General features: G+C 41.4%; 1 pseudogene; it reads left to right on the top strand.

Moving 5' to 3' along the window:
- Positions 1-8613: 8613 nt before the first annotated feature.
- LOC125151333 (GTPase IMAP family member 4-like) lies at positions 8614-13034 on the top strand (annotated as a pseudogene).
- The last annotated feature ends 203 nt before the right edge of the window (positions 13035-13237 follow it).

Below are 13237 nucleotides of genomic sequence, written 5' to 3'. Positions count from 1 at the left end.
TGCAGTCCTATGCCAAAGGTCACAGCTCCTCCCTTGGTGGCCTTTGTACCCAACTCTCTTTCTGTGTTCCAGTCTTTGTTCACTCTCTCAGGTTTGGGTTGTAATTTTTCACCGATACTAGTAATGCCCCTTGTGATTTGCAAATTCCCTGTGTCTACAGCTTGTAAGATGCTCTTTCTCTAAACTTTCTCCAAGTACCTAATGAGAGAAGACCACCTTTTTCTTGCTAGAATCTGATCGATAAATCTTATGATGCCCACTTCTCTTTCAGAACGTCTTTATTGTTGTTGATGGCTTAAAATTCCCTCTAGTGTTTGTTTTCTTCCACCAGAAATATCTCTCCTTACCCTTCCATGGTGTGACATTTGCAGTGATTAGATGAAATGTTCTGTCTTGCTAAAATAATAGAGAAAATTCAGTTAGATGGGTGACTTTCTGTCACTCTGAGGATTGCAGATACTCCAAATCCAGATTATTAGAATTTTTACAGTCGTCCTTTTTTTTGGTCTGTGAACATGACTGAGAATATTAACCAATGAGTGAATATTAGGGAGACAGATTTGAGATTGAGTCTGGAAAACATAAGATTCTAAATACCTGTTCTTTCTAAGATTCATCAGAAGTATTCAGAATGCAGTAAAAACAACATGGAAGAAAAATCCCCTTATGAGAAAACATGTGTCAAATGATATAGCAAGACCAAAGTACTGTCTGCCATCATGCAATTCTTATGTTCAAAAGTACTTCCTTGTAAGTGACTCATCTGTGTGATAGTATCTCTAGGGAGCAAAGTATTCATGCCCTGTCTTGAGGTTTTTAATTTAAGAACCATTTAAAGGATATTTTCCCTCAGAGATATGCAGAAGCATTCTTAATACAATTAACCTGTGTGAGGGCTGTTTGAATGTGCAGCTTACGTGAGCTAATTTCTTTTTTCCCAGCCTTAGGTTCTATTTTGGAAGGTAACACATACCCAGAGAAAAAACGAGTAAATCAAATAAATCATTATCTCTTCACTTGACAATCAAAATATTGCTCACTCACTTCTCTTAACATATTTTATGTCCCAGTTTTCCCTGAAGATGGTTCTATTTCAGTGCTGAAGACTGTGGTATTTCCAGCGTTTAATGTGTGCATGATCCCTGTTGTTGAAATATGTTATAGTCATGACTCATGATGGGGAATTTAAACAAGGATTCATAGAAGAAGACCTGAGGAAGGATTTAGGTGTGAAGTCTACTGTGAAGGATGTGTAGGATGTGTCCATGTGGGTGATGGGTAGGATGATCATGCTTCTGTTCAGAAACAGGAAAGTTCAGGGTGATAGGTAAGATTTTCAGGGGAAGGGTAGAGTCAGGAGCAACAGCGTTCAGTTAGGTTTGTGACAAGTTGAACATCAGATGTCAAAGATAGGGTCCAATATAAATGACCTGCATTAACTTGAAATCTGGGTCCAAAGGTTATGTGAAAAGCTTGGGGTAAATGTGGCAGGATGTTAACATAAATATCTCCAATTTCAGCTGAATCTTTCTAATTGCCAATACCCCACAGTCAAAAGCTCTATGCCAGAAGATCCACATAGGTTGCCCAAAGGAAGAAGCGAGAACCAGTTTTGTGAGATTTATTCCTTCAACTAATTTGATAGATATTTGAAGGGGTCAAGAGGAAAGGACTTTTTTTTTTAGGTTTTATTTAAATAATCTCTACATCCAATGTAGGACTCCAACTCATGACCATGAGGTCAAGGGTTGCATGCTCTTCCAACTGAGCCAGCCATCTCCCCAGTGCAGAAGGTGACCCAGGTGAAACCGTGTGACTGTATAAAGGAAGCCCCACAGGGACTCCTCTCTGTGTGCCATGTCCAGCGAGATGGAGGTTCCCACTTCCCGAAAGCCAGTAAGGTGGCCTCAGGACTTTGATGCTGCCAGAGGGATGTGGGTGGTGTATGTTAAGAGATTTGATGTGTGTCCTTTGGAGTTTGGCTTTGCTCCCTGCTGGTCCCATGGGATACATGACGGCTATTGCTGTGTTCTGTGGAGGGAGCAGGGTACACATGGTGGTGGCTGTCTTGGAAGCAGTCAAAACTTTCACTAAGGGGCGGGGGGTGGCAAAAGCTAGGTTCCTCATGTCAAATGTGGGCCACACAGTAGGAAGGCAGCCAAAGCCAGTTTGAAGGGGACTTGCCCAGGGGCCCATCAGGGATCCCAACAGCTTCTGTGTGGACCAGAGCTCTGGAAGTCCAGGCACCAGGAACAGACATTGAAGTAACCGGCGGGAGGGGAGAGAGTGGCTGTTTGTTGGACTTGTGATTGCAGATTCCCAGGGAAGACTCTCTAAAGACTCATTAAAGGTCTCCTGGGTGGGGGAAGAGCCACTAAGTATTCTGCCACCATCCCCCACCCCCACCAAGGCCAGACTACACCTGACTGGTCTTCAGTGTTCCTGCCTCTTCTCCCCCAGCCCATGAGCAATCAGAGCCAAGGCAAGGACAGGAGGAGAAGGGCAGGATGGGGAGAGATCTAAGGAGCCCTGTCTACAGTGCAGGTTCTTCTCAGGGAGTGGCATATGCCAGGGACAGTAGAATCTTTACACTTCAGTGAAATTAAAATTTTTTAAAGTGCTTATTTATTTTTGAGAGAGAGAGAGAGAGGGAGAGACAGAGCATGAGAGGGGGAGCAGCAGAGAGAGAGGGAGACACAGAATCAGAAGCAGATATGTATTTTGCTAATTAATTTTAAATCTTTCTCTTTCCTAATAGGCACACTGAAAGCTAAATTTTAATTTTTCATAAGCTTTGAAATGCAGTTATTTAATTACACTTCATTCCAAATATTGATCAGTTTCTGTTTTTGTCTCTTTTGACCCATCAGTTATTTAAAACTGTGTTCTCCAAATGCTAAACATATGACATTTTATTTACTTTTCTTTTAATTACATTGTGGTGAGGAAATGTTGTCTATATTATTTTAATACTATAAAAATTTTAAGCATTTCTTCTTGGATAAATATAAGAGTAATGATAATAAATATTTCCTATGTACTTGAAAACAACTGGCTGGAAGTTTTCTGAAATAGTCTACATATGCTCATTAGATCAGACTTATTAATCATGTTGCCTAAATCTTCTGTCTACTTTTTGATTTTTTTTCTATTTTCCTGTTCTAGAAATGAGAGATGTGTGTTAAAATCTATCACCATACATGGAGATTTGTCTATTTCCTCTTGTGATTCGATTATTCCCTTTATACATGTGATGCCTCCCTTTGTGGTGCATAACATTGTAAAACCGTGTTTTATCTTGATGAATGGGACTACTTACACTACTTACATGAGCAGGGCAGGTGTTTCGAGACCGTGGTGTGCATTCAACTCATCTTCTCTGATCTCTCCCCTCTTTACCCTCCTCTGTGATTTTCCTTCTTATACAAGGGAACATATCATATCTTTTGTAATTTACAAATTTTTGTTCATTTTCTGCTCCTTCAAAGACCACTAAATGATTCAGAAAGGCAAGGATCCTTACCAGCTCTCATTGCTTATGTATTCAGTTGCCCAGAACAGTGCCTGGCACATGATAAGCTCTTGATAATTATTGAATGAAAATTCTATGTAGTTTGATAGTCTGTTCTTATTTGTTTAGAATTTGCTTGTAGGTTTACCTATACTGTTGCTTTCAAGTTTTCCCTCACTTAACGTTTTTGACTTGAATTTCTTCTTCAGTCCCCTCCAAAACTCTTTATTTTTTTTTTAACTGAAAACTTTAGTGCATTTATCATAATTAAAACTTGTGACCTATTGGGATGCATGAAGTTTTATTTTTTACTTTCTATGTGTCCAACCAGTTCCATATTTCTCTTTCTTCCCCTTCCTCTTTGTGGTTTAACTTGAATTATTTAGTTTTTTTCCCCCCACATTTTATGTTTTTCTCCACTGGTTTGGAAATTATCTATGCTTTTCCTGAAATCACCCAGTGATTACAACACACATTCTTAACTTCTCAAAATCTCAAGAAATCTATATTTTAATCTTCTTTGTATACAACAAATTAGAACATTTTAATTCCATTCCCACCCTTAACCCCAATCTATATATTGTTATTGTTGAATATTTAATTTTCTCATCCCCCCCCCTTTTAAACTTTATGAAGCATTAGTATTATTTTACATAGTTTGCATTCATTTAAACTTACTTTTTTTTCTTTCATCTGTGACTTACTATCTGTATTACTTTCCTTTTGCTTCAGATACATTCTTTACAAGTTCCTCTAATGAGATTGTGCTGTTGGCAAGAACTCTCAGTCTCTGTTACCTGAAACGTGTGCATGTATTTTGTCCTTATTTTTGACAGTGATTCTGAGTCTAGGATTTCAGGTTGGCTGTCATTTTCTCTCAGAACACTGAAAATCTGCCTCCACTGTTTCTTGGCTTCCTCTGTTACTCTGCCTGGCTCAGTTGATATAGTGCCTGACTCTTGCTCTCAGGGTCATGGGTTCGAGCCCCATGTTCGATGTAGAGCTTACTTAAAAAAATCAGGGGTGCTAGGGTGGCTCAGTGAATTAAGCGTTCAGCTCTTGTTCTGCGCTCAGGTCATGATCTCACAGTTCTTGGGATCAAGCCCTACATTGGGCTCTTCACTGACAGCACAGAGCCTGCTTGGGGTTCTCTTTCTCTTTGCTCCTTCCAGCTCATGCTATATCTCTCTAAATAAAAAAAAAGTATAACTCCAAATATCCCTTCCTCAAATGTCACCTGTCTGTTCTTTCTTACTCCCTTTAAGACAGTCTTTCTGCTTTGATGGGCTACAGTTTTAGTATGTACTAAGGTGTGAATGCTTTCTTACTTTCTTTCTTTTTAATGATTTATTTATTTTTTAATTTACCTCTTAGTTAGCATATTTACAACAATGTTTTCCGGAGTAGATTTCTTAATGCCCCTTACCCATTTAGCCTATCTCCCCTCCCACAACCCCGCCAGGAACCCTCTGTTCTCCATATTTAAGAGTCTCTTATGTTTTGTCCCCCTCCCTGTTTTTATATTAGTTGTGCTTCCCTTCCCTTATGTTCATCTTTTTTGTGTCTTAAAGTTCTCATATGAGTGAAGTCATATGATATTTGTCTTTCTCTGACTAATTTCACCTAGCAGAATACCCTCTAGCTCCAACCACATAGTTTCAAATGGCAAGGTTTCATTCTTTTTGATTGCTTGTAATACTCCATTGCATATATATACCACATCTTCTTTATCCATTCATCCATTGATATGGGCTCTTTCCATACTTTGAGCTCTTTCCATACTTTGGCTACTGTTAATAGTGCTGCTATAAACACTGGGGTGCATGAGCCCCTTCAAAACAGCACACCTGTATCCCTTGGCTAAATACCTAGCAGTGCAACTGCTTGGTTGTAGGGTAGTTCTATTTTTAATTTTTTGAGGAACCTCTATACTGTTTTCCAGAGTGGCTGCACCAGTTTTCATTCCCACCAGCAGTGCAAAAGAGATCCTCTTTCTACACATCCTCACGAACATCTATTGTTGCCTGATTTGTTAATGTTAGCCATTCTGACAGGTATGAGGTGCTGTCTCACTGTGGTTTTGATTTGTATTTTCCTGATGATGAGTGATGTTGAGCATTTTTTTTCATGTGTCAGTTGGCCAACTGGATGTCTTCTTTGGAGAAGTGTCTATTCATGTCTTTTGTCCATTTATTCACTGGATTATTTGTTTTTTGGGTGTTGAATTTGATAAGTTCTTTATAGATTTTGGATACTAACCCTTTATCTGATATGTCATTTGCAAATATATTCTCCCGTTCCGTCAGTTGCCTTTTACTTTGGCTGATTGTTTCCTTTGCTGTGCAGAAGATTTTTTATTTTGATGAGGTCCTAATAGGTCACTTTTGCTTTTGTTTCCCTTGCCTCTAGAGACGTGTTGAGTAAAGTTGCTGCAGCCAAGGTCAAAGAGGTTTTTTTTTTTGCCTGCATTCTCCTTGAGTATTTTGATGGTTTCCTGTCTTACATTTAGGTCTTTCATACATTTTGAGTTTACTTTTCTGTATGGTGTAAGAAAGTGGTCTAGGTTCATTTTCCTGCATGTCGCTGTCCAGTTTTCCCAGCATCACTTGCTGACAAGACTATCTTTATTCCATTGGATATTCTTTCCTGCTTTGTCAAAGATTAGTTGACCATACGTTTGTGGGTCCATTTCTGGGTTCTATATTCTGTTCCATTGATTTGAGTGTCTGTTTTTGTGCCAATACCATACTGTCTTGATGATTACAGGTTTGTAATACAGCTTGAAGTCTGGGAGTGTGATGCCTCCAGCTTTGGTTTTCTTTTTCAAGATTCATTTGGCTATTCAGGGTCTTTTCTAGTTCCATACAAATTTTAGGATTGTTTGTTCTAGCTCTGTGAGGAATGATGGTGTTATTTTAATAGGTATTGAATTGAATATGTAGATTGCTTTGGGTAGTATTGACATTTCAACAATATTTGTTCTTCCTATCCAGGAGCATGGAATCTTTTTCCATTTTTCATAAACTTTCAAGTTTTCAGTGTACAGATTTTTCACCTCTTCGGTTGGATTTATTCCTAGGTATTTTATGGTTTTTGGTGTAATGGTAAATGGGATCAATTCCTTGATTTCTCTTTCTGTTCTTCATTATTGGTGTATAGGAATGCAACCAATTTCTGTGCATTGATTTTATATCCTGCAACTTAGCTGAATTCATCGATCAGTTCTAGCAGTTTTTTCATGGAATCTTTTGGGTTTTCCATATAGAGTATCATGTCATCTGCGAAGAGTGTAAGTTTGACCTCCTCTTGGCCAATTTGGATGCCTTTTATTTCTTTGTGTTGTCAGAAGTGCAGTCTTTTTTTTTCAATATATGAAATTTATTGTCAAATTGGTTTCCATACAACACCCAGTGCTCATCCCAAAAGGTGCCCTCCTCAATACCCATCACCCACCCTCCCCTCCCTCTCACCCCCCATCAACCCTCAGTTTGTTCTCAGTTTTTAAGAGTCTCTTATGCTTTGGCTCTCTCCCACTCTAACCTCTTTTTTTTTTCCTTCCCCTCCTCCATGGGTTTGTGTTAAGTTTCTCAGGATACACATAAGAGTGAAAACATATGGTATCTGTCTTTCTCTGTATGGCTTATTTCACTTAGCATCACACTCTCCAGTTCCATCCATGTTGCTACAAAGGGCCATATTTCGTTCTTTCTCATTGCCATGTAGTACTCCATTGTGTATATAAACCACAATTTCTTTATCTATTCATCAGTTGATGGACATTTAGGCTCTTTCCATAATTTGGCTATTGTTGAGAGTGCTGCTATAAACATTGGGGTACAAGTGCCCCTATGCATCAGTACTCCTGTATTCCTTGGGTAAATTCCTAGCAGTGCTATTGCTGGGTCATAGGGTAGGTCTATTTTTAATTTTCTGAGGAACTTCCACACTGCTTTCCAGAGTGGCTGCACTAATTTACATTCCCGCCAACAGTGCAAGAGAGTTCCCGTTTCTCCACATCCTCTTCAGCATCTATAGTCTCCTGATTTGTTCATTTTGGCCACTCTGACTGGCGTGAGGTGATATCTGAGTGTGGTTTTGATTTGTATTTCCCTGATGAGGAGCGACGTTGAGCATCTTTTCATGTGCCTGTTGGCCATCCGGATGTCCAGAAGTGCAGTCTTTTGATTTGACATCTGAGCTGGGATACACAGCACAGCACTCCAGAATGAAGAGAGAGCCCACAAGCTGGAAGAAGGACCTTAAGAAACACCCAGATAACTTTTGTTTCGGTATTTCTGTTATCCTCCCCCTCCCTAACACCCATCACCAACACCAACTTGTGTCCAAAGATGGTTTTTAAAAATTCTGTGATTTCTCTTCTCCCTTTACAAGAAGCTCTTTCCTATTCCCTGTCCTAAAAGGATAAACAAAGAACTCTTCTTACAAGAGAAGTCGGTCTTGCTCACAGTGTTGTACATTTTGATGTGTTTTGATGTGTTTTGATGACTTTGTAAGGGTGAAATTGTAGTGTAGGGCTAACATGTAGCTTGAGAGATAACAGCTTTGTGTTGACACTGTAGCTTGAAAAATAACAGCTTTGTTCTGACACTGAAGGTTAAGAGATAACAGCCTTGCTTTACTCTTGTAAATTAGGCTTCACCAATGAAGGAAACAAAAGTTCAAAGAAAAGAGCATCAGAGGCAGGGTCAAGGAGATCCACTGGTTGCAACTTAATGGCAGAAAGTATAAAATAATCACCTCATCCGGGAACTGTTTCTAACTCATCTGGGAACTGTTTCTAACTCATCTGGGAACTATTTCTCTGTTTTGTTCCCAGGTGATGATAAAACGATGTAATCGGCTATAAAAACTCTGTACCCCGGCTGTTCGAAGCCGCACTCTGATAAAGAGTGTTGGTCCCGATCGGTCGGCCTTGACTCTCATTGCAATAAACTTTGTTGTGACTGTCACTGGTGCCCGTAGCATTCTGTTTCAGGAGTCGTGTGAATGCAACAACTTCCCGTCAGAGGAGCCTGTCCTGAACAACTAGCATTTTCAGCCTGTCCTTGTCAAAGTTTTCTCCAGTAATTTTGTTAGGAAACACTATTCAGGAAGAAAATTGGTTTTATGGAAGATTCATGAATCAGGCAGCATCTCATCCTGCAAATAGGGGGGCTCTCCACTGCGCTACAGAAGAAAGGTCTTTAAAAGCAGGGAGAGGGCATTAAAAGAGAAGACAAAGAAAGGAATTTATTAGCAAGGAATGCGTTGTTTAGGCAAGTCTGGCTTCTTAAAGGGAGTGGAAGGGGTCTGTCAGTAAATCCTCAGTATCCCAGGGGAAGGCCACCCTGAAGGAGTGCTAACAGACCACCAGAAGTGCATGATTGTGTGAAGAAAAGGGAACAATCTGAAGATGAGCCCAAATGTGGAGAGCAGAGAAGCCTTGGGAAATAGGGCAGGGAAACCAAGTGGCAAGTGTGCAGAAGAGAAGAAACTGTTGGCTACACGAGGTTGAGGCTTCCAGTACCGTCCACCTCCCTAAAACCACACATTATGTTTCTCTATGGCAGGAATTCACATTGAATGGCAACCTCTAACAGTGTTCTGTGCTGCAGCCCCGGTGACCCCAGGAGCAGCTGCGGTAAGATCAGTGAGATCCAGTCCTCCTGGGCTGGGCTGGGGGAGGACAGCGAGCAGAGGGGTTCTCTTGTGCTGACAGCCAGCCCTCATCCGGCTGGAGCAAAATGTTTCCACCCCTGTATCTGATCTCCTCTTCATCTCCTCTGCTTTTTCTTTCCTGTCCACCCTGTCCACTCTCTCTGGGTAAAACGCCTTTCTGTTTCTCCTCCCGTGATTTCCCTACTCCTCCTCGCTAGGGAGATGCCCTCAGGCTGTCCCAAAGTTGGAGTCTTGCATAGGGATGCTAACTAAATAATAATCTGAACTCCCATCCACATATTTCCTTTGATAATCTTAGCCATTCTGTATTCAGTGTTCTCGGTTTCTGGAAATCTACCTGTCTCAGGCCAGGGATCTGGTTATCATGTGTGGACTCTGCATTGGGGATGGTTTTGCTAATCCTTGGAAGGAGGTGGGGACCAACTACAGATTTTGTGGAACCCAGAGCTGGAGCTTCTGCAATATCTCTCCTCTGCTCCATTGGCATTTTAAAAAGCGTATTCCAATTGACAGAGTAGATGGAAGGGGACCAAATGGAAGCAGAGAGACCAGCTGGGAGACTCTGGAGGTCTGGATTCTGATGGTAGTGGGAGCTAGTGTGGTGGCCTTCAAAGTGGAGGGAGAAAAGTAGACAGATTTGCAGGTGGAGCTCAGAGAATGTGCTGATATGGAAAGGAAAGGGAAAGCAAGGGAAGGGAAGGGAAGGGAAGGGAAGAATCGAGGACAGTTGCTAGATTTTGGGTCTAAGGGACTGGATCAATGCTGTTAGTGTCTCTGACAAATAAATGCAGTTTATAGTAGTGTCTCTAATGTTGTGAGTATCATAACATATGCATTATGTTCACGGAGAGATGGATGGCTATAATACAGGATTCCCATTCAGGAATCAGCCTCACTCAAGGGCTGTTCTGGCAGGGTCTGCCTCCTTGGAGAAACAGGCTTTCAAATATGATTCACACTTATCTTCCACCTGGGTCGAGGGTGGTTCTGTGCTTTATAAATCCTGAAGATGGGGACCATATAGAGACAGTGAAGAGATATGCAATGAATTACTGAAAAGAAATGCAGAAGAGCTATATAGATGATTTGTTGTTTAACTTAAGGCACAGTTATTCTGAAAAATGTGAGAATTCTTATGCTGAGCTGGGATTACCTGTCAACTGTCCTAGGAAGTAGAATATACTTAATCTAGTGAAGCTAAGAAAGTATAACTCTACTAATGCACTCAACTGTATCCGTTTTTTCTTTCATTAAAAATTTTAAAAAATTATTCATTTGTGTGTGTGTGTGTGTGTGTGTGAGAGAGAGAGAGAGAGAGAGAGAGAGAATGAGCATGGGAAGGGCAAAAATAAGGAGAGGGACACGCAGAATTGGATACAGGCACCAGGCTCTGAGATGTCAGCACAGAGCCCAAAGCTAGACTGGAACCCATAAATAGTGGGATCATGACCTGAGTAGAAGTCCAGCACTCAACCGACAGAACCACTCAGGTGCCCCTCCATATTTTTAAGAAACAGAGACGGAGAAGAGAGGAAGAGGGAGACAAAGAGAGAAAGAGAGAGATAATCTTAAGCAGACTTCATGCTCAGCATGCAGCCTGATGTGGGACTCAACCCAAAAATTCTGGGATCCTGTCCTGAGCCGATATCAAGAGTCCAATGCTCAATCGACTGAGCCACCAAGGTGCTCCGTTTCTTTAATTTTTTGTGTATCAAGAGATTTTGTAATAATCTTAGAGAAGTGTCGGTATTTTCTGGCTATAATTCTTTAATGTCTTAATTTAGAATATAAGAGCTTCACTGGATTCTAAGTTAAGGTTTTTAACTTTAAATATAAATTATATTGTTCTCTCTCATGTCACAATCCCTGACAGGGTGGTTGCACACACCAAATAGAAAAAGACACTTTGTCTTTCCACACAAGCATCCCTTTTGTGCCCTGCAAGGTTGTGTTGGCCTGTGTAACCCCCCTGGCTGGCTTCTTAATGGCAGAAGAAAATTTCCATTTTGAATAAAAATGGTGTGGCAGGGGTATCCCACTGAGATGCCCCCAAGTCAAATTTTGTGTTACTTGCTGCATTGCTCTTATGAGGAACAACTACCAGCAGCAGCAGCAGCAGCTCAGAATTCTCTTCTTAAACTACAGTATTTTGTTTCCTCTTCTGTGAGCTACTTAGAGCCCACAGAAAAATCTCTTACCTAGGAAGAGTTAGAAGCTCCAGGAAATCCTGGAAAGTACTTGGGCATTCCCCAAGTATTGCAAGAGAACTTCAGGCTTTCTATACACTTCGAATAGGCTTCTTTAGAAGCCTTCTATAGAGTTCCTGGGAGTGCAGCAGTCACTTATGGGAGGGGACCCTGGGGCAAAAGAGGAGGGGTGTGTGTGAGGGGAAAAGGGGGACCCTATAAGGAAGCAGCTGGAGGTCCATCCTAATGCTGTGGCTTTTGCTTCTTGATGTATCAGGGTTTAGAGACCAAGATGGAAGAGCTTCACAGCTGAGACTTGTCTTAGTGGGTAAGATCGGAGCAGGGAAAAGTGCCACAGGCAACAGCACCCTCAGAGAGAAAGTGTTTCATTCCAGCATTGCGGCAACATCAGTCACCAAGACCTGTAAGAAAGGGAGCAGCAGGTGGCAGGGAAGAGAAATTGTGGTTGTGGATACGCCTGTCATTTTTGACACTGGGGCACAGGATGCTGACACCTGCAAGGAGATTGCTCCCTGCATCTTCCTGACCTCCCCAGGGCCTCATGCTCTGCTCCTGGTGGTCCTGCTGGGCCGGTACATGCAGGAAGAGCACAAGGCCATGGAAAAGATCTTGCAAATGTTTGGACTCCGAGCTAGGAGATACATGATTCTCTTATTCACCCGGAAAGATGACTTGGATAGCATCAATTTCCATGAATACTTAAAGGAAACACCAGAAGGTATCCAAGAGCTGGTGGGGAAGTTTAGTGATCGCTACTGTATTTTCAACAATCTGGCGACAGAAGCTGAGCAGCAGGCCCAGAGAAACCAGCTGCTGGCCCTGGTCCAGTGAGTGGTGGCTGAGCATGAAGGAAGATGCTACACTAATAAGATGTACCAAAAGGCTGAAGAGGAAATTCAGAAACAAATACAAGTGATGCAAAAACTTTACAGAGCAGAGCTAGAGAGACAGAGGGTGCAGATAAGAAGGGAGTTTGAAGACAAAGTCAGAAAGCTGGAAGATAAACTGGAGTGACAGAAATGAAGCAAAACATGGAGAGAGAATTGGCAGAGAAAGAGGTTTTCTATGTCCTAAAGCAACAAAATTCCAGTTATCAAATTGAGAGTCAATGTTGACTACTTGAATTTATCATAGGAGCACTGAAGAAGGCTTTTGTTTTTTTTTCTTTCACCTGTTTATGGAAGATTAACTTGAATGAGAAGATCTCCTTATTTCCTACCCATTTTGTGCTGGCCCTCCCCAACCCCTCACCCCCCAACTCATTCACCAACCTTGGAGCACTCTTCCTTCTGTCTCTCAGACTCTCAAGACTAAGGGGTATAATCAGGTTCACTGTTGGCGATTGGTAGATATTTGATTGACTTAACAGGGGAGGGACAAATTCTCAATTTGTGGAACTCCAGAGTAGAACGTATTGATGCTCTTCTAAGAAGATGACCCCAAACTTTACCTATTTATCCTGAATAAAATCTAGATTCTTTCTAGATTGGTGTACCCTCTCCCTTTGTGACTTCTACTCACTTGTTTTTGCCTTTGGGACACAGTGATCACCTTCCCCATACAGTTTGTTAGAAAGATTGGTTCTTTGGGGTGCCTGCCTGGCTTGGTCGGTTAAGTGTCCGACTTGAGATCAGGTCATGATCTCATGGTTGTGAATTCGAGCCCCACGTGGGGCTCTGTGCTGACAGCTCAGAGCCTGGAGCCTGCTTCAGATTCTGTGTCTCCTTCTCTCTCTGCCCCTCCCCCACTTGTGCTCTGTCTCTCTCTGTCTCTCAAAAATAAATAAATTTAAATAAATAAATACAAAATAAAAAAAGAAAGATTGGTTCTTTGTGTTGGA

The sequence above is a fragment of the Prionailurus viverrinus genome, chromosome A2 (genome assembly GCF_022837055.1).
Source record: "Prionailurus viverrinus isolate Anna chromosome A2, UM_Priviv_1.0, whole genome shotgun sequence".
In the NCBI taxonomy this organism is placed as follows: domain Eukaryota; kingdom Metazoa; phylum Chordata; class Mammalia; order Carnivora; family Felidae; genus Prionailurus; species Prionailurus viverrinus.
The sequence above is the reverse complement of the archived record's forward strand: the minus strand, read 5'-3'. Positions and strand labels throughout refer to the sequence as shown.